This window comes from Humulus lupulus, chromosome 3, assembly GCF_963169125.1.
Source record: "Humulus lupulus chromosome 3, drHumLupu1.1, whole genome shotgun sequence".
NCBI lineage: Eukaryota > Viridiplantae > Streptophyta > Magnoliopsida > Rosales > Cannabaceae > Humulus > Humulus lupulus.
Genome location: NC_084795.1, coordinates 186,237,881 through 186,259,648, shown reverse-complemented (window position 1 = coordinate 186,259,648; position 21,768 = coordinate 186,237,881).

Below are 21,768 nucleotides of genomic sequence, written 5' to 3'. Positions count from 1 at the left end.
CACAGTATATGTCGATCTTACTGGAAGAAAATGGGTTGACTTGGTGTATCTGTCCACTATCACCCACACTAAGTCATGAAGCCCCACTGTTCTGGGTAAACCTCCCACAAAATCCATCGTAATGTCCTCCCATTTCCACTCAGGAATTCCCAAAGGCTGAAGCAACCCTGCTAGTCGCTGATGTTTAGCTTTCACCTACTGACAGGTTAAGCATCTGGCTATGTACTCCACCACATCATTCTTCATTCTAGGCCATCAATATAACATCCGTAGATCCTGGTACATCATCGTGGTACTCGGATGAAGTGAGTACGACGTCGTATGACACTCATCCAATATCTCTCGTCTGATCCCCTCATCATCTGGAACACAAATCCGTCCCTGATACCGAAGCAAACCAACCTCAGAAGTAGAATAGTCCTTAGCTACTCTCGCTAAGACATTCTCTCTAATCCCTTGTAACTGAGCGTCCGCCAACTGTCCTTCCCTGATCCGCTCTAGCAGGCTCGACTGCAGAGTAATATTGGCCAACTGGCCTACCACCAATTCTATCCCTGCTCTGACCATCTCATCAGCTAACTCTCTTGAGATCTGGGTCGAACTGTACAACTGACCTGGGCCTCTCCGGCTCAATGCATCTGCCACTACATTGGCTTTCCCCGGATGGTAAAGAATATCACAATCATAGTCCTTTACCAACTCTAGCCAATGCCTCTGTCTCATGTTTAGGTCCTTCTGTGTAAAGAAATACTTCAGACTCTTATGGTCAGTGTACACCTCACACTTCTCGCCATACAAGTAGTGTCGCCAAATCTTCAGTGCGAATACCACTGCTGCTAGCACCAAATCATTGGTAGGATACCGCTGTTCATACTCCTTCAGCTGTCGTGATGCATAAGCTATAACTTTCTCATTATGCATCAACACACAGCCTAAACCCAATCTCGATGCATCGCAATAGACCGTAAACTTCCCTTCCCCCTAAGGAAGACTCAACACAGGTGCATAAATAAGTCGTCGCTTCTGTTCTTGAAAACAGTCTTCACACTTGTTCGACCAGATAAACTTCAAATTCTTCCATGTCAATTCTATCATCGGTGCCGCTATCTTCGAGAAGCCCTCTACAAACCGTCTGTAATAACCTGCCAAACCAAGAAAACTCTGCACCTCCGAGGCGTTCCTTGGCCTCGGCCAATCCCTAACTGCCTCTACCTTAGATGGATCCACCTTAATCCCATCTTCACCCATGATATGTCCAAGGAATGTTACTTCTGGTAATCAAAATTCACATGTCTTAAACTTGGTGTACAACTGATGCTCCCTCAACCTCTGAAGAACCTGTCAAAGATGAAGCGTGCTTTGCCTCTGAACTGGAATACACTAAGATGTCGTCGATGAAGACAATAACGAACTGATCCAAAAAATCCTTGAACACCCTGTTCATTAGGTCCATAAAGGCTACTGGTGCATTGGTCTAACCAAACGACATGACCAGAAACTCATAGTGCCCGTACCTCGTTCGGAAGGCCGTCTTCGGTAGGTCCTCATCCTTGATCCTCAGTTGGTGATAACCAGATCGAAGATCAATTTTTGAGAACACCGTCTTACCCTGCAGCTGATTGAACAAGTCGTCAATCCTTGGTAGGAGGTACTTATTCTTGATAGTCAACTTGTTTAATTCCCTGTAGTCTATACACATTCTCAAAGTCCCATCCTTTGTCTTCATAAATAAAACTGGAGCACCCCATGGCAAGTAACTAGGCCTGATGAACCCCAAATCTAGAAGCTCCTGTAACTATATCTTCAATTCTTTCAGTTCCGCCGGTGCCATCTTATGTGGTGCCCTTGACACTGGCTCTGTCCCGGCGCCAACTCAATGACAAACTGAATCTCTCTACGTGGCGGCAACCCAGGCAAGTCCTCAGGAAACACATCCAAGAAGTCGCAAACCAATCTGGTCTCTTCTGGTCCTGCTGGCAAAACCTTGGTGATATCCACCACACTAGCCAGAAAACCTATACACCCTCCTTGTAACAAATCCCTAGCTCTCAGTGCCGATATCCTGGGAACACGGGGTCCATGCACCACTCCCACAAAAACAAAGGGATCCTCGTCCTCTGGCTCAAAGGTCACCATCTTCTTCATGCAGTTAATAGTAGCTCCATACCTAACTAGCCAATGCATACCTAAAATCATATCAAAGTCCTCCATACTCAACTCAATCAAATCTACTGACAACTCTCTACCATCAACTATCACTGGCAGTGCTCTAATCCACCTCCTAGATACTACCAGTTCCCTTGTAAGCAAAATAGTCCCAAACCCTAAAGTACAATTTGCACTATGTCTACACAGTCTATCAATCACCTTACTAGAAACAAACGAATGTGTAGCACCAGAGTCAATCAATACAGTAAAAGGAGTGCCAGCAGTAGAAAGCAGACCTGTCACTACTGAGGGACTAGCCTCGGCCTCCGCCTGCATCAAGGTGAACACTTGAGCTGGAGTCAAGCTGTCCACCTTCCCTGTATCTCCCTTCTTCACTGTCGGGCAATCTTTCCTGAGGTGTCCCACCACCCCGCACACATAACAGGCCTTAGCCCGACACTCGCCCGGATGGCGTCTTCTGCACCTCGTACACTCAGGATAGGTCCTCATAACATTAAGCCCTCTAATAAACCTGTCCTGCCTAGCTGCATCAGTAGGCACAAGATCTGGTGCGAATTTCGCAAGTCTATCAAACTTCAGGGCATATTCTGTAACTGTCATACTACCCTGAACCAACCCCACAAACTCATTTACTATCACTGCCCTGATGGCAACATTATAATACTTCTGATTGAATAGATCCTCGAATCCTTCCCAAGGCAAAGCAATAACATCTCTGGTCTGTGATGCCACCTCCCACCAGATTCGGGCATCCTCGCTCAGCATATATGTGGCACATGCCACTCTGTCATGTCCCTCTACCCTCATAAAGTCCAAAATGGTAGTGATCATAGTTATCTAATGTTCAGCCTTCAGTGGATCAGGTCCTCCCTAAAAGATCGGGGGCTATTATTTCCTGAACCGCTCATACAAAGGCACCCATCTATTCCCAACCTCAACCGGCTGCACAACAGGTACCACTGCAGGCGGCACAATAAGGGCAACACTCCCGGATGGAGCCTGCTGCCGCATAATTCAGATATGTTCATCTTGGCTCTGTAGCCGAGCCTGCATGTCTGCCATAAGCTGCTGCCAGTTCTCAAGGACTGGCGGAGGGGTCTGGCCCTGATCATCATCTCTAGTCTCAGACCTGCCGGCTTGTCGAGTAGATTTTCATGGACGCAAAATTATCCAATTCAATCTGCAATCAACGACTCGGCAATCAGACTATGCTGACAGGGTAATAATCCTTTCATGATCCATCATTGGAACTCCAATCATCCACAAACAATCATGATTTAGTAGTTTATCCAAATATTTACCTATATATTCATTCAGATGCATAACAATGCTTATAAGCACGCCTCAATCTCATCATGCAATAGTCAAGGGCCAGGCCCTATCAGTATCTCATGCACACTATTAACCAGGCAGATATCAACAATCATATCTCATTCAAATCATTTAAGCACATAGTCATATATAGACAATTTACCAAACCTTGAGTTGAGCTTGTCTTTCGCGATGAATGTACATGTCCAGCCAGTCTTCAGGAACCCTTAAACCTAGGTTGCTCTGATACCAAGTTGTAACACCCTGGATAGCCAAGACCGTTACACTATGTGTATATTAAGGTGCTGGACTTGATAATTAAGTCATTTAATTAAAAACGTGTTACTGAAACTACAGTGGAACTAGGGTTAAAAGATTTTGGTCTCAAAAGCTTCATCTTTTATAAATAAACATTATCTTTAAAACATGGGATCCCAAAAATAATAAGATTAAGACCGTTTACAAAAGATTCAGGATTTAAATACAGTAATTAGCCACTCTAAGGCAAAACAGACTGTTAAGCATTCCTTGTCCTGAACCACTCCTCGGCCATGGCGGCTGAACAGCTGACTATGTACATTCAGCCCCGCAACTCTCCATCTCAGGGTTGGTCTAACTTGCCTTTGTCTTTACCTGCACCACGTAGCACCCGTGAGCCAAGGCCCAGCAAGAGAACACAATAACAGAGCATAATCAATTAACAAACAGTCAAATATCTCATATCACATAAGTATGTTCTCAACAGACTAAGCATCCATGACAATCAGGTACTCATCATACCAAGCATATCATTACATATCGATAATTAATTCACAAATGATAACTAGGGTTAGCTCCCTTAGGCCGCACCCTCTGTTTATCCCACTGACTCCGGCCCGCTTAAACCGAGCTCAGTGAATATTAAGCTGTCCTTGGCTACCAGTGTCCAAGCCGCGCCCTGTGCGTAAATTTAATTTTACGGCACCCTTAGGCCATTTATCACATGTCCCATGGCGTAATACCATCTATGACATTATTCAGATATCGGGAGCACTTAGTCCCATCACAAACACATAATTGGGTGCAGCTCTTTTACCTTTAGGTTTGTAGCTTTGTTCGATTTGATCCTCACGCACGATCCCTCCTGAGCCCTAGCGTACACCTAGTCACAGCCATAGATCAGAATCATCACCAAACCTCAAGTCCAAAACCTAGCCTCGGGACCAATCCCGAGCCCTCGGGAAGCCCTATTCCACCAAACGGGGTGATGGAATCGAACCCCGAAACCCCGGGCAAAAACCCTTGAAAATAACTCAAAAACCCCTTTCTGGAAATAGGGTAGCGCTACAACGCTCTTTGGAGGGCGCTACAGCACTACAAACAGAGCCCCATTCTTTTTTTTCTTTCCTTTCCTTTCTTTCCTTTCCGACCTTGGAGATTCCCCTGTTTTTCTTTCCCTTTTTCCTTCCATTCTTTTCCTTTCTTTTCTTTCCTTTCTTTCCTTTAGAATTTCCAGCCCTTTCTACACTTCCCACTAAGGCATAAAGCCTGAATAATACCTATCCTTTATAAGCCAAATGACAACAATACCCTCCCATAGTTTCCTAAGCCTTTTAATCCACCTAGGGGCATTTTGGTCATTTCACCCAATTCTCACTAATTCCTCGAGTGTTTCTAATATTTTTCGCTTACTTCCTGACACCTAACCAATCACCAATTATGTTACTCAATGTCAAAATTGACCCCAATGTGCTCTCTAAATTCCAGAAATACCCCTAGGCTCGCCCCGAGCCTGGTATAGATCCCTGCCGTGACTTTTTCGCTAAACGGATCACTAGGATCGTCTCGAATAAAAAATTACAAATATATCCACATAATAATCTGGTCTCGACAATTATCACATTTATATATAGTTATGCCCTCAATGGGCCAAAATTACGATTATGCCCTTCTAACCTAATCAGGGCCTACATGCATACTAATACACGTAGTCATGCATCTCAAATATTCAAATAGTCATATAACATACTTTTAATCATTCAATCACATATATTCCAATTATGCCCTCCCGGCACACTAATCAAGGCCCTTAAGCCTTATTAGTAAATTTGGGTCGTTACACAACACCTCATACGAAGCTACTCCGATAGTTAGTTGATAACTATTGATGTAGAAAGACTTAATAAAGGGAAAATACTAAATCCCTGATCCCTCAAAATCCAATTCACATGCCCGGAGCATGTCCTCTAATATCTGGATCATCCTTTAAGATTTTCCTTCTGTCTGAGGATGACAAGAAATACCAAATTTTAGCCTCGTACCCAATGACTTCTGTCAGCGTTCCAAAAACATGGAAGTAAATGTAGGACATATCCTAGTTCTATCACGATGCATTACAACACACCACAAACTTGTCATTCTCAATTGCAACTCAACATTATTGTAGTGATCAATCACTGTTTCAACTCTTGGAAACTTTACTCATATTTATTAGTTCACATGAAATTTAAGTTCTTACACATCAATTCAGTTAAGGGTATTGCAATCCTTGAGAATCCGTCAACGAAATGTCAGTAGTACGCTGCCAATCCAAGGGAACTTCTACCTTCCGAAGCATCCCTTGGCCTTGACCAATCTTTTAACGCTTCTATCCTAGCTGGATTAACCATAATCCCTTTCTTACTCCCAACGTGACCTAGAAATGTTACTTGATGAAGCACAAGCTCATATTTCTTGAACTTTACATATAATTTATGTTCCCTCCACCTCTGTAACACCAACTAGAGAGATTATCGTGTTTTCGTTCTAACTCATGCAGGAGGCAGTCATTGAAATATTTTCTTCCTTGATCCTCAACTGGTGATAACTAGTTCGAAGATCATTTATTGAAACATTGTCTTCTCTTACAACTTATCAAATAAGTCATCAATTTCTTGGCAGTGGATACTTATTCTTGATAGTCACCTTATTAAATTCTCGATAGTCCATACACATTCGCAACAAACCATAATTGTTTTTCACAATAAATAATAATGCACCTCTTGTTGAGGAAATCAGTCTGGTAAACCCCAAATCCAGTAGGTCTTGTAACTGAACTTTCAATTTTTATAACTTTGCTAATGTCATTATGTAAGGTGCTTTAGATATTAGTTCTATTTCAAGCACCAATTCTATAACCACTAATTTTTTGATGTGGTGGTACTCAGATAAATCTTCCGGAAACACATCCAGAACTCGCAAACCAAATCTAGTCTTCTTTGGTACAATGGTTTCTATAATAGATCTCTTGCTTTCGACACTAAGATCATCGAAATGTGAGGTAGGATAATAGAACTCACAAACACAAATGGGTCCTCACCGTCTAGCTCAAATATCACCATCTTTCTTTTACAATCTATGGTTGTACTATACTTGGCTAACCAATCTATACCTAGTATTATATCAAAATGTTCCAATTCTAACCCAATCAGATCCAATGATAACTCTCTACTAGTCACCCCAGTGGTAAGGATGCACTCCTTCCCCTAGAAATTACTAACTCCCTAGCAGGTAACAAGGTTCCAAACCCTACAATATACATATCACAAGGTTTTACTAAACTTGTATATCATTTAACTGGATCCAACAAACGAGTAGCCATTTTTTCTCTTTGGATCCATGGAGCCACCACCAATTCTAGATCCAATAAATGGAGGAGTCGTCCTCCAAGCATCACATCTTGCAACACCCAGTCATTCCATATCTTATTCTATGCCCCGTCAGCTGTAACGACCTACTCTACCAATTGAACATAAGCAGTAACTCCATGTACATATGTAATTCACTAATCTTGAGCTATTATAGAATTTATCCCCGAATAAATCTTTCTTTCCTTACGACGTCTGTTGGCACTAAGTTAGTAAAACCTTAGCCAACCTACCAAACTTCAAGGCGAATTCAGTCATGATCATATTGCATTGAACAAAACTAGTGAACTCATCCTTCTTCGCAGTCTGAGTGCACCAAAATAATAATTTTCATTAAGTATTTCCCAGAATTCTTCCCCACTCACTGTAGCGATATACTTCTCTGGGTTATAACCATCCACCATATTCTTATAAAATCTAATAACATATACTTGGCATAAGCCATCATATTCTTACCCACCATCCTCATAAAATCTACACTACTACAAAAATTACATGAGCAGTAAGTTAAAAACCGACCTATAAATGCTCATATGTCAGTTTGAAACCGACCTCCCATGCAATGGCTTACCATGTAAAAACATCGTAGGTCGGTTGGTGCCAAACCGACCTATGGTGTATAACATGTTAAGTCGATTGTACAACTGTCCTATGGTGTACAACAAGGTAGGTCAGTTGTACAATCGACCTATGATGTACAACATGGTAGGTCGGTTGTTTAACCGACCTATAGTGTACAACATGGAAAGTCAATTGTCCAACTGACTTGGGGTGTTTTGCTTTTTTTTTTTTTGTCATATTAACCTATATTTTTTTCATATTAACTTGTAAGACCCTCGCACTATTGAAATCAATCACTAAATAGAATAGAACCAATATCGAAATAACTAAAATCACAAATACAAAAAAACACTTAATATCACCAATATATATCAATAAATTTGTGATATTTAAATATGTGAAAAATCAAACTCAGATCTAACACTAAAATCTACAAAAATTTACATATATAATACATTGTACAAGTATACAAAACTTAGATTATAAGATTGATGAAAATAATAAATACCCAAACTCTAACCATAAGATGCAGAACAACAGACTTCATGACCACCACAGGTACTCCCATAGACGCCACAAATGCCTACACCATTCTTTGTTGTGCAATTGATAACTCCCACACCTAACAAGCCAGAAGAATTCATAATCAATACACAAAGCAATAATCTTATCACTTAAATTTCATAAAGATCTAAACTCAAACAAATCTACCTGCAGCCCAATTTATATCCAGTGATGTAGAAAAGGGTATAGGATTTCATTGGAAAAAGGTTAAGCATTAGTGGCTATATATGTATCCTCAATAATAAGGACTTAGGCATATTCTTTCCCAGTATATGCTCCTTTGAAATTAATATATGTGTTGCTAACTCTAAATCTTGATAAGGTGTATAACATATATATTTAGTAATTATTTTATTGATTTTTCAAATAAATATACTTCCAAACAATCCTTTAGCTTTACTTTATTGTAAATATCAGAGGTAATTTTTAGACAATGAGTATTTCAAGAATTAAGGGATTATAATAAAAACAGAGCAATTAAAATTAGAGACATGTAAAGATTTGAATCATACCCTTGATCATGGAAGCTCCAATTTTTTCCTAAGCAATAGCAACTTGATTAAATGACTAGCAAGTAGCAACATTTCTCTTCATCTCTTTCTTTGAATGAACGACAGATCAGAAGGTTAACAATCATCATAGAGTACACATAAAGATAGGTGTACACAAAACATGTAACCAAATAAGTTACTGCCAAACTTAAGTCATAATCATATCATAATATTTATACATATATGTTTACCCAAAAAAGATTCACTTGATGACGTGTCAAGATTAGTACGCACATGAGATGTGCATGGCAATTTAATTGGTTATGTTCTGGTCGACCATCGACCAGAGGAGAATTCACACGACAAAGGGAATATTTCAAAAGCGACTCGGGCTGGTCGCAATATGTCAGATATTTTCTAGAGATGTTTGATCCTGTATTTATGTAAAAAGTGTAATTTCCATTATTATTCAAATATGTTTGTATTAATTGTAATCAAGGCCCATCGACCCATAAGGAGATCCTTGAGCCTAAAAATAAGACTCAAAGGGCTCATGAGGGGAGGGAATTATTGTTTTTACACAATACTTTATATTTTTTGTTGAGCTTGTGAAACTCGGTAAACCGTTGTTTATTTATCGCAAGTTTTCATTACATTAATAAGAACACTAAGTGGACATAGGTCATTACCATCACTTGGGGCCAAATCACTATAAATCCTTATGTCATTTATCATCTTGACTTCAATTCATCTAATTTCTATCGTTTTATTTGACTCTGTGTCGTTGACCAAATCAAGGTTCAACATTTTAGTGCTTTCATTGAGAGCTGAACCCTAGACCTCCAAGAAGATCAAATGGTGAAAACAACTAGGAAAACTAGGATAACCTCCGGGAATGCGCCAACTCAACCTCCTCCACAAGGTGTAGCTGAGGATGAACCATAGGTGGAATTGGAAGAGGAGGAGATGGATGCTGAAACTTTAAGGACGTCTTTGATTGTGTTGTAAGAAAAAATAGCTAATTTGAGAGATAATCAAGCGAATGTGGCTGAAACAATCATGTTGCAGCAGAGGTAGATCGATTGGCAACACCAAGAATTGAATGAGTGGTAGGTTGACATGGACCGCTGGATAATGGATGCCACTGTAGCCTTACAGGCAGCCATTCAATTGGCACGAGGACAGCCTACACCTGCCTCCCATCTAGATCAACGACCTAGTACTCACCCACAACAAAACCCACATTCAGAGCATCCCCAGCATCACCACAATCCGCTACAACCAATGCATGCTTAGAGGCCAGAGCTACCCCTGCTGTTCAACAGGAGTGGCCTTTCTAGGATCCTAAGCAGCAACCACCCTCTCGCGCTGATCGAGAAAATGCCCTGCTGCCAAGGCAGAATAGGGCCGAGCAAAATAATAGAAGCCCTAGATACCCGACGGCTGAGGAACAAAACCCATCGAGCAGAGGACAACGTCCTTCGGGGGGAATCAGGCTCTGTGGTTAGGGGTCCCCATTACATAATAATGCTCAGGGACGTACCGACCAATGCAGGCTCCACCTATCTATCGGGACATTCCAGCAAGGAGAGAGGGAAATAGTGCGAACAGCAGGTCGCACCATCATAGGTCACAATTTAGAGATCGCCATGATTATAATGAGGCAGATTCTAGCAGGAGGAATGATGGTCAACGTCAAGAGGGTAGGGGTGAAGGAAAGAACCCCTCGCCAATGGAGAACCGACCAATAAGCCATCAGCAAGCACTCAAGGAGGCAACGAGCAGGCACCTGTACGCCAACGCTCGCCTCCTTTACAACCATCTCCAGTTGCTGGTACATTACTGACCATCTGTGGAGGACAACACATAGTAGGTGATAGTGGGAAGGCAAGAGAAAGGTATGCCAGAACCTTACGTCACGATCAGGATATTGAAATGTTGAGCGTCGAGAAGCGAACTTCCAAAAAAGCTTGAACAGAGGAAGAATAAATAACTTTCTCCAAGCTAGATGCTCAGCATGTTCGATTTCCCCACTCAGATCCTCTGGTCGTGGATGTTCAGATTGCCAACATGATGGTCAAGCGAGTGTTGGTGGATAAAGGAAGCTCAGTCAGCATTTTGTATAAATCTTCACTGGAAATGATGAAATTGTCAGTGCAAGATTTGGAACCATGCAACTCAACCATTTATGGTTTTTCCGGCAAAGACTTGCACCAACTGGATCAATCAGACTTCCAGTCACAGCTGGGGCTGCACCTGCGAACAGGACATTACTAGATACTATCATAGTAGTTGATTATTCTTCCGCGTATAACATCGTGATTGGAAGGCCCATTCTCGTTGATCTACGGGTAGTGACCTCAGTATGGAATTTGGCCATAAAGTTTCCAACCGACGCAGGAATTGGATGCGTGTTGGGAAACCAATGAGAAGCACGAGAATGTTATAACTACTCGATCAAAAAAGCTAAAAGAGGTGGGTCGGGAGAAATTTTTTGGAAGAGGTTGCTGGTGACAAATGATATACAAGCCCAATAAGGTGAACAGGTCAGCAAATAGGGTGTTTCCCAAAGTGAGGATAGGGATTTAGATCCTCGCTTTGGGGATTTTGAAGAGAACGTTAGACCCGTGGAAGACCTGGAGGAGGTCAATTAGAAGAAATAGATCCGACCATGGTTGTGAAAGTCAGAAAAAACTTAGAGACAACAACAAAAAGCAAACTGGTGGAATTTTTGAAAAAGCACCAGGAGGTGTTTGCCTGGTTGAATAAATATATTTTTGGGATAGACCTAACGATGATCAGTCATGTCTTAAATATAGACAAAAACTTTCCACTTGTGCAATAAAAAAGAAGGTTGCTTAACAAAGACAGATCGAAGGCCCTAAAAGAAGAAGTCAAGAAGCTGAAGGAAAATGGATTCATCGGGGTAGTGTTTTATCCATCTTAGGTCTCTAATCCTGTACTAGTTCCCAATCCGAATGGCAAGTGGAGGACGTGTGTGGATTTCACAGACCTTAATAAAGCATGCCCGAATGATTGTTTCCAACTTCCAAGAATCGACCAGCTGGTCGATGCTACATCAGGGCATGGAATTTTGTCATTCATGTATGCATACTCTTGACACAATCAAATCAGTATGCATCCACCTGATGAGGATCACACTAGCTTTTGAATAGATACGGGACTTTACTGTTATATAGTAATGGCCATTAGTTTGAAAAAAGCTGGTGCGACTGGTCAACCATATGTTTAAAGAGCTGATCGACATTAATATGAAAGTATTTGTTGATGACATGCTGGTTAAGTCAAAGAAGGTTGAAGAACACATCAAGGACCTACAAGAATGCTTCAACATCTTGAACAAATATCAGATGAACCTGTACCCTCTCAAGTGTTCCTTTGGTGTTGGATCAGGAAATACTTTGGGAGGAATTGAAGCTAATCCTGAAAAAATTCAGGAACTGATCGAGATGCAGTCTCCTGCCAAGCTTAAAGATGTTCAAAGCCTAACTGGATGGATTGTCGCCTTTAGTAGATTCATATCTAAGTCAATGGACAAGTGTGTTTCATTTTTTAATCTAGTCAGGGGTAACAAGAAGTTTCAGGTGTTAAAATCCCACATGTCGTAACCACCAATCTTGTCCAAACCAGTCAAAAAAAACTTTTTTCATCTACTTGGCAGTCACAGAGTATGCTGCTAGTGCTGTTCTAATTAGAGAAGAAGACAACATTCAAAAAGTAGTATACTATGTAAGCAAGAGGCTAGTGGGGGAAGAATTACGGTATCCACCCATAGAAAAGTTGGCCTATTGTTTGATTCTGGCCTCTAGGAAACTACGAGCCTACTTTCAAGCTCACCCCATCGTGGTATTCATCGACCAGCCATTACGGCAAGTCTAGCAAAAACCAGAATCCGTTGATTAGTTATTAAAATGGGCAGTTGAACTATGGCAGTTTGAAATTTCTTATTCTCCATGAGCAGTTGTCAAAGGACAAGCTCTAGCAGATTTTGTCGCAGAATTCACCGGAATCCCAGTTAGCGAACCGATGGAAGAAACTAAAAGTCAACATCAAGCTCCTTCCTGGAAGTTGTTTGTAGACGGCTCTTCCAACGAGCATAATGTAGGAGCAGGTTTGATTTTAATCACACCTGAAGGACATCGGTTCCACTGTGCAATCAGATTCAAATTTGCAGCATCCAACAATGAAGCCGAGTACAAAGCTCTGCTCGCAGGATTAAGACTAGCAAAGGACATGGATAGGGGTCTCAAGATGGTTGCTTATTTGAGCAGAGCAAAGGATTTATTGGCACATTTTGAAAAGTATACTCTCCAACAAGTGCCTCGTGATCAGAATTCAAATGTTGATGCCTTGGACAAGTTAGCAAGTACGAAAGATGCCAACGCCTTGAGCATTCAAATACAATAATGCTCACTAGTGATTCAAGCCACAAACACATGGATGATGCCCATAATCGAATATCTCGAACAGGGATTGCTGCCAGCAGAAAGAAACAAAGCTAGGACGCTTCAAAGACAATGCACTCGATTTATTTTGTATTGAATAGGGTACTCGATGCATTTATTACGGTTTGTTTCTAAGGAGAAAGCCAAGGAACTGGTACAAGAGGTCCACGAAGGCTTTTATGGAGATCACGCTGGGGGGCAGAGTTTGTCAAAGAAGAATCTAAGGCAAGGGTATTTCTGGCCTACCATGAATGAGGACTCTATAGATTTTGTTAGAAAATGTGACAAGTGCCAAAGATTCTCCAAGATATCACGAGCAGCCCCAAATGAGATCAAGCAGATGCAAAGCCCGTGCCCATTCGCAGTATGGGGAATTGATTTGATCGGGTCTTTACCTACAGGAAAAAGGAATGTCAAATATGCAGTAGTTGCTGTTGACTACTTTACAAAGTAGGCCGAAGTTGAGCCACTAGCAACAATAACGACCAAGAAAGTATTGGACTTTGTTGTGAAGAACATCGTATGTTGGTATGGGTTGCCGAGGAAAATTATCTCAGATAATGGCACACAATTTGACAATGATCTTTTCATTAATTTCTGCGAAAGGCATGGAATTATAAAAAGTTTTTCATTGGTAGTTCATCCACAGATAAATGGACAAGTTGAGGCCATCAACAAGACTCTGAAGGACACACTAAATAAAAGGCTCAAAGAAGCAAAAGGGTCGTGGCCAGAACAATTACCAGAAGTACTCTGGTCGTATAGAACATCCCACCGGACAGCAACATGCCATATGCCATTTTCCTTGGCTTATGGGTATGAGGCCATGTTGCCTATTGAGCTAAATCCACCATCACATAGAAGTCTAACATATGACCAGAGCACTGATAACCAATTATTGATGGAGGCTTTGGACCTAGTCGATGAAAGGCGCGAGCAAGCTCAGCTTCGAGTAGCAGCTTACCAACAAAAGGTCACTCAATATTTTAACTCTAAAGTACGTGAAAGAAAGTTTAACGTAGGGGATTTTGTACTTAGAAGAGTTTTTCTCAACACTTGCGACCAAGCTGCCAGAGTGCTCGACCAAACTGGGAAGGTCCGTATCAGATTGAAGAAATCCTTCAACCATGCACATATAAACTTGCTCGCTTAAATGGAGATCTCATTCCTTGCAATTGGAATGGAGAACATCTGTGCAAGTATTATCAATAAATGATTCTTTCTAAAGAATTGGCTTGTATTAATTTTACTTTTTACAAGTTTATGAACAAGGGCTAGTCAGTTAATTGACTGGTCACTTATAAGTGTAAGATCAATTCTTGATCACTCGTACAGCCACGATTTTTTTCATTTTATTATGAAAAATAAAAGGAACTGTGTGCAGCTAGTTATTCTTGCCAATTATTGTATTTATTACAAGTATTTGCTCATTACGTGTGTTGTTTTGCTATATTATCGTTTTATTTATAAGTACGCGAGCAGTAATATTCGAATAGGACTTGGTCATGGCAAGTGATCGAGGAACTTAAGCTCCTCTATCATTTGGGGGGCATATAAGATACTAAACAAGCAAAGCATATCAACAAACATATGTAAACACATGAGCAAAATAAGGGAAAGCATACTACGGCACTAGAGTATTTTTCAAAAAAATTTGGTTTAATTTTGTAAAATAAAATAAAGTTCTATGCTAAGTTCAGTCATACGAACAAATGTTATAATAATAGCAAATATTATGATATTAGAATGAAATGTCTTTACATCACGAGTAATTGCTGCTCTGGTGTAATTAATAGTTAGAAGAAAAGCTGCCTTATGCAACAAAATTGTCTGAACAAAACGAACCGTTGTTCATACGTTTTAGTTACAAATAGTTTTTTTTTCTGTGTAGCTGGAGGAGGGTCTTGCTGAGGGTGGTGGTCTATTTTTGTCCCCACATCTTCTTTAGGTCTGTCGATGCCTGTTGCTAAGGAAATTTCAGGAGATTCCTGAGCTTTCTTTTCCTCTTCCAGGTGAGCAGCACCCTTCCCCAGTTCCACTTGCCTCATCTGCTCAGGAAGGTAGTCGAAGTTCACCCCTGGGTTGTTCTTCTAGAACAGGTGGAAACAGTTGAAGGTCACTCCTTTGAACTTCTCCAAGTTCTGGGAATTGGTTTCCTCGAGCAGCTTGACCGTCCCCTCTTGCTCAGTGGCCTCCTTCATGCTGGCTGCCAGGTCCTCTTAGAGATTGGTCGCCTATTTGAAGTTGTTCTCCGAGGCCACCTTGAATTTTTCTTTGGCAACAAGAGCTTTGGCCAACTCTCCTTGTCTCCTCTTAACCTCGTCGATTAAACTAGCGACTTTGTCTTCAGTCGCCTTTACCTTCTCCTCGCACACCTTGGTTTCCTCGACATGTTTGGCTTCAGCCTCCTCAGCACGACACTAGCTATGGCTCATGGTCAAGATGCCCTGTGAACAGAAAAAAAAGTGAACTAGTCAGGGGCAATGAGAGAAAATGTTGCTCGACTGAAACTAAAAAAACAGAGCAACACACTTACACTAAGGACTTCAGACAACCTGCGGCTCCTGACCAAGCTGTTCTTCAACGGAGGAAGATGTGAAAAGGCTTCCTGCCTGCGGTGGTGCCTGGATAGTCTTTGCAGCTTCTTGTGGGTAGCATTGTAGGCACTGCTCAGCAAATCGGTGGCCATGGATCTCCTTTCCTGCTCGAAGGGAGGGACATTGTGAGGAGGAGGAAGGGGCGTTGTAATTCTGGAGGGAGTTGGAGTTGGAGGATCTTCTGTTCGAGCCCTTTTTCTGGAGGGATCACTGCTGCTCTCCCAAGGATGCCTCCTACTTGGTTTCTTTTTGCTTGCAGGAGCTTCATCATTGGCATACATATCGAAAGCATCTTCAGAAGGCAGGACTGCAAAATAAAAACAAACGATCAGACAAAGTGGCTTAGAGAAGTAATTGAATAAGGCAGAGAAGTCTAAATTAAAATTACTAGTCGTAAATTTAAAGTTGCCATCCCTATCGAACAAGTGACAAGGGATAGGCAAATTATCTAAGAGGGAGAGATCTATACTGTTCTCGTCAGAGGATTTGGATATAGGGCCGGTGTAATCAGGGAGTTTTCTTTTTCCCTTCCCATGGTGGACAGGGGCAGCAGTAGCCCGGGGGCTACTGGGTGGTTTCAGATAGTCACACCCATTTCTCGTTGCCTCTGGGGTTGTGAAACATCTTGCTGTTGCTCGGCGATTTGCTCTTCAGTAGTACTCCCCGCGGTTGATTCCCTCACTTCTTAATGAGGTTCCGAAAGGCCGACCAGCCTTAAGTTGCTTTAAGTTACAAGCTCCTTGATGCTCTTCTCTATGTTCGTCATGCTGGCTATGCTTGTGGCCTTTATCTCCATCTCTTGAGTGGGGTCTGGTTGGTGCCGTGGACCTAGGCGCAACACCAATTTGCTAAGGACAATGAAAGAAAAAATCTACAAAAATAAACGACCAGAAAGTCTGACTAGAGATCGAAAAATTTACCCCCTCAAGTGAAGGCCAGGTCTGTCATAAGGAAGTACTTTCCTATGTTGGATTTGTAGGTGACATCACTCAGGAATATGCGAGTAGATTCCTGGTGGCAAAAGTGGAAAAATCCCATGTAGTTTTGGTTGGGGTTGGATTTGAGATCGAACGGATAGTTGATCTCGTGTGGTGTAGGCACGAGCCATTATTTTGGTTATAAAGGATATAGAGTGCTGATAGTACTCTATATCCATTGGGTGTTATTTGAAAAGGGGAGACTTCGAAATAATTAGCCACCCCTAGGAAAAATTCGTACAAGAGCAAGATTTCCCCTGCCTCGATGTGAAACCTCATCCAGGCGCTGAAGGCGCCTCCAGGCACGTTTTCCCTTTGGTTAGGTGTGGGTTTAGGTAAATTAATTCCAGGAAGCCCATACTTCTTGGAATACTTGGCCACCATCCTGCTCGATATGACACTAGGAGGGGCGACGTACTAGGTCGTTTCTGCTCGAGGGCCATCACGAGGATGGGCTTTTGGCTGAATGTCTGGTGGTGAGAAATTTAGGGGTCGAGAGTCATTTGATGGGCCCTCAGTATTGGTTGCTGTTTGGTTAGAAGGAGAAGTGGTGATTTTCTTTTTCTTACGAGCTGTGTATTTGACACGACCCATTGTGGCTGGTGGTCTGAAGGACTGGTCGTGGGAATGTGATGTGAAAATGGAAGCTCAGGGAAAGGAAAGGAATGCTGTTCTTGATCCTTAAACAACAATGCAAGAAGATCTTCATCTATTGGTCTCTCACGTCCCCAAGGATCGTGCATGAATATCTGAGAAGAGCAAAGGGGAAGTATGAATCTACGACCAATAGATAGAATAAGGGAAATATAAGGATAACGTTTCTTGTGTATAAAAGTTAAGCTTTTATAAGACCAGCAACATCCTAATATAAACACTACAAACATGCGAGAAGTTTGAAAAAACAGGTCAAAAAGCGAATGTAAAAAGTTTTTTCAAGAAAACTTTTTGACTCCGAATATAGGCGGGAAAAACCTAGTTTTTCGAAAATAATAAAATCGAATTTTCACTTCGATTTCGGGCCCTATATCAGTACTCTCTAAACTCCACCTAGTATTTTATACTACCTAAAATTCCTATTCTGGCATGTTTCTATACATTTTTGTATGAACCCAATTACCCGAGAAGCTTTTTATCAAGAACAATGGAGGCACAATCAGAAAAAGTCACGAAATTTATTCTAGAATGCATAAAAGAGAAGGTGGGTATGAAACTTACTTGGATTACGGTTTGTAGAGGAATCATGAAGATGGTAGATTGAAGCTAGTCGAAGACGTCTCAGAGCACAGATGTTTTCTTAAAAAAAAACTCTACGTTCTTGAAGAGAGAGAAAGCTTCGGTAAAAAGTAAAAATTGGAAAGGTTGTTTATTTATACTGATCATGGTGCAGTTAATAAGTAAGGATGGGAGTAAAATTTTGATGTATGGGAAATCGCATTAGCCGTCGAAATATTTTTGGGCAACTGTAAAAGTCATGGTTGCTTACTTTTTCGAAAAGGTGCTGACAGATGTGACAAGTGAGACGAATAGCTGTTCGAGTAAGTTTATTAAATGTTGGTCGCAGTAAAATAAACTTGGGGGGAAAATGTTTACCCAAAAAAGATTCTCTTGATAACGTGTCAAGATTAGTACGCACGTGAGATGCGCGTGGCAATTTAAGTGGTTATGTTCTGGTCAACCATCAACCATAGAAGAATTCACACGGCAAAGGGAATATTTCATAAGCGACCAGGGTTGGTCACAGTATGTCAGATATTTTCTAGAGATATGTGATCCTGTATTTATGTAAGAAGTGGAATTTCCATTATTATTCAGATATGTTTGTATTAATTGTAATTAAGTCCCATTGGCCCATAAGGAGATCCTTAAGCCTATAAATAAGACTCAAAGGGCTCATGAGGGGAGAGAATTATTGTTTTTACACAATATTTTGTATCTTTTGTTGAGCTTGTGAAACTTGGTAAACCCATGTTTACTGATCGCATGTTTTCATTACATTAATAAGAACACTTGGGCTGGAAATTTTTGCAAATGAGTTTCAACCTCGCAACATCAAGGTCATACTCGAGGATGAGGAAAAGTTACTAAAAAAAATATATATAACTAGACTAACGAGGTTACACAACATTTGAGTATTTTTTAAATACGTCGTAAAAGTAAAGTTCGGCCTTGAAAATAACGCAGTTGAACATGAGTATTTCGAATAAACTATGCATGATTGTATTGAAATTCAAACTTAAACCTAACATAAACTTGTATGAATATACAAGTATAAAAGCAAGTAAATAATAGTAGAATGCTCTAAATATTTCGATCCAGAAATATGATGTACAATATTAAGGCAAAAAGTTAAAGGTAGATAATGCGCAAAAAGATTTTTCAGCTAGAAAATTGAAAGCACAAAAACTATTGTTAAAATATAAACATTCACAAGATAATAAAAATAGCTCAAACTCGAGCTGTAAATTTTCTTTGCCCCCACGGCACAAAAAATATAGTTACAAAAATTATAATGGGTCATAGCCAATGACTTGGACTTCAAGGATTAGATGTCTCCTTAGCCACAGTCCCAGAAGCCTCTGCCATTCCTTCAACATCGAGCCTGGCCTCTTCCTCCTCAAGTCAAGCCTGCCATTTGGCAATAAATTCAGTCTCCAAGCTAGCAAGGAAGCTGGTATCGAGGTTAGGGTTGTTAGCCTAAATTCGATACATCACCATGTCTACAGAGCGATCCTCTTTGGTCTTAAACTCCTCTAGAAGATGATCCTTCTCACCCTCGATAACCATAATGGTCATCTTATTCTCCTCTTCCAGCTTGGCGTTGAGCTCCCAAATCTTCTGGATCTCTGAGTCCCTAGCCTCGACCTCCTTCAAGGTCGCCTCCAGCTTGGACTCAAGCTCGGGAATTCTTTTGATCTCCACGCCCCTCACTTCAATTTCCAACTGGGTTTTCTTGAGGTCGTCTTCGAGCCTCAGCTAGGAATCTCGGGCCCCTTGGGCAAGCACTTTGCTCGTTGTGACCACGCTATTCAACAAGAAATTATGCTGAACATAGGATATGAATGCCTACAGAAAAAAGAGGTCAAGGTCGAAAAACCAAAGATCAAAGTTAGCACAGAAGCAAGGGGCTAAGCAAAAATAATTAATCGAGGATAAATAATTAAGCAAAAATAACTCGCCACTCTTGTCGAAAAGAGTGTTGGCATCTTAGTAAGAGGTTAGAAATTCCCACTGAGGGGCCTCAAGGTTGTTGAAACTTTAACCCACATGTGTCAAAGCATCAGAACCAAGGATGACCCCAGGGGTTCCAGCAGCACTGTTGACTACAAAGTCATGCACATAAGTCGAAATCGAAAAGAAGAGGTCTCGAATAGGAGCTTGAGCTCGATTTGGTTGAGCTGCAGGGGGAGGCACAACCTCGGACGGCGCTGTGGGCTCAGAAACCTGGCATGGGTCTAACAACACCTAGGCCGGGGGTACCACCTCAGTTTTCTTGGAGAGTTTAGAGGGGCGACCTCCCTTCTGGGACACCCGTTGGCAATTTTTTTCCCTTGAGGCCACATGCTTGTTGAGAACGTTGTCTAAATCTGAATCCATGTCACTTAAGAAACAAAAAATATAGTATGTAAGCAATCAAACAAGGTTTTCATAAGAAGAGATACTCCAAGATAAATGAAACCTAACTGGTAATTTCAGTCGAGCTTGAGCTTGGGGACCAAGAAATCCCCTTGTCTTCTGATGATTCTAAGAGGGCCCCCTCTCTATAGGGTGGGGGTAGTCTCGATAGGTCCCTATAGATATTGGTCCCATATTGTACAACTATCCCATCCTAGACCTCATTTAGACTATACGTGGTCTTGTATTTTCCTAGCCAGGTATCAAATCTATGGACTCTAAGGTCTACCCTTGACCATGCTAAGAGTTTATCCTTGGGCTTCTCGAAGAGGATCATTACGTTAGGCTCATGCTTAAGTAATGACGGAGACCACATGGAATGATTCAAGAGTGGTCGGTCATGTAGACGGGAGGAGGTGACATGGGCCTGCGAGCCCGAAGGCGTCCATCTGGAGGGAAGTTTGGCGATGGGGATTGGCACGTCTTCCCAACTCGAGTATTTGCGAATACCCAAATCGTCATTGGATTCGATTTTACCTAAGAGAAAACAAGTTTGAAGCTTGTTTTCATGGAGGAGATAGGTAAGGGATCTTCGACCATATGGGAGCTGAAGAATTGTCTCCCTATGTTCTTTCATAGCCTTTGTTGGAGTAGGGCGGTGAGAGGTGGCTACAGGCAAGAGTGGAATAAATATTTTGAGCCCAACAATTTAAAGGAAAATAGAAAAGATGAGTGTTGAATTACTTACGAATTCGTTGGAAGGAGTAGAACTGGGAAGGAGCGAGCCCATTCATCCAGAAAAAGATCATCTTGAAATTTGGAGGATGGTTTGGGATGTCCTCGATAAATAGCAAAACCCATCTCCTCCGTGAGCTCGATAGGGGTTTCTCTTGAGGCAAAAGAGATATAAGATCTCTTGTGCTGAGGTCCCGTCCCACTTCATCTCATGGTATAACAACCTCAGACCTAATAAAACTCTGAAAGAGTTGGTTTGGAGTTGGAAGGGGGCGATGTCGGCATAATCCAAAAAGTTCTTAAAGTAATCATTTAGGGGTAGCAGGGCCCCAGCCCTCATGAGCTCGTGGCCACAGGCGGCGAGCTTGACCTTACGATCGGGATTGCCATCTCTCGGGGTGTAACAACTCCTTTCGTTGGAGGTTGCGGGATGGGACACCAATGTACCAGATAGCTTAAGGCCATGGTAGGGCAGTAGCTTAGAGATGCGGTTGTGGAAGTGACTAAGCTCTGGTAGTGCTCATCCTTGAAAAAATCCTCCTTCGAGGTAGGGATTGAGAGGGGCTGAGAGGTGGATGGTTGTTTTGAAATATTTTCCATTAGGGTGAATGAGAGCTTAC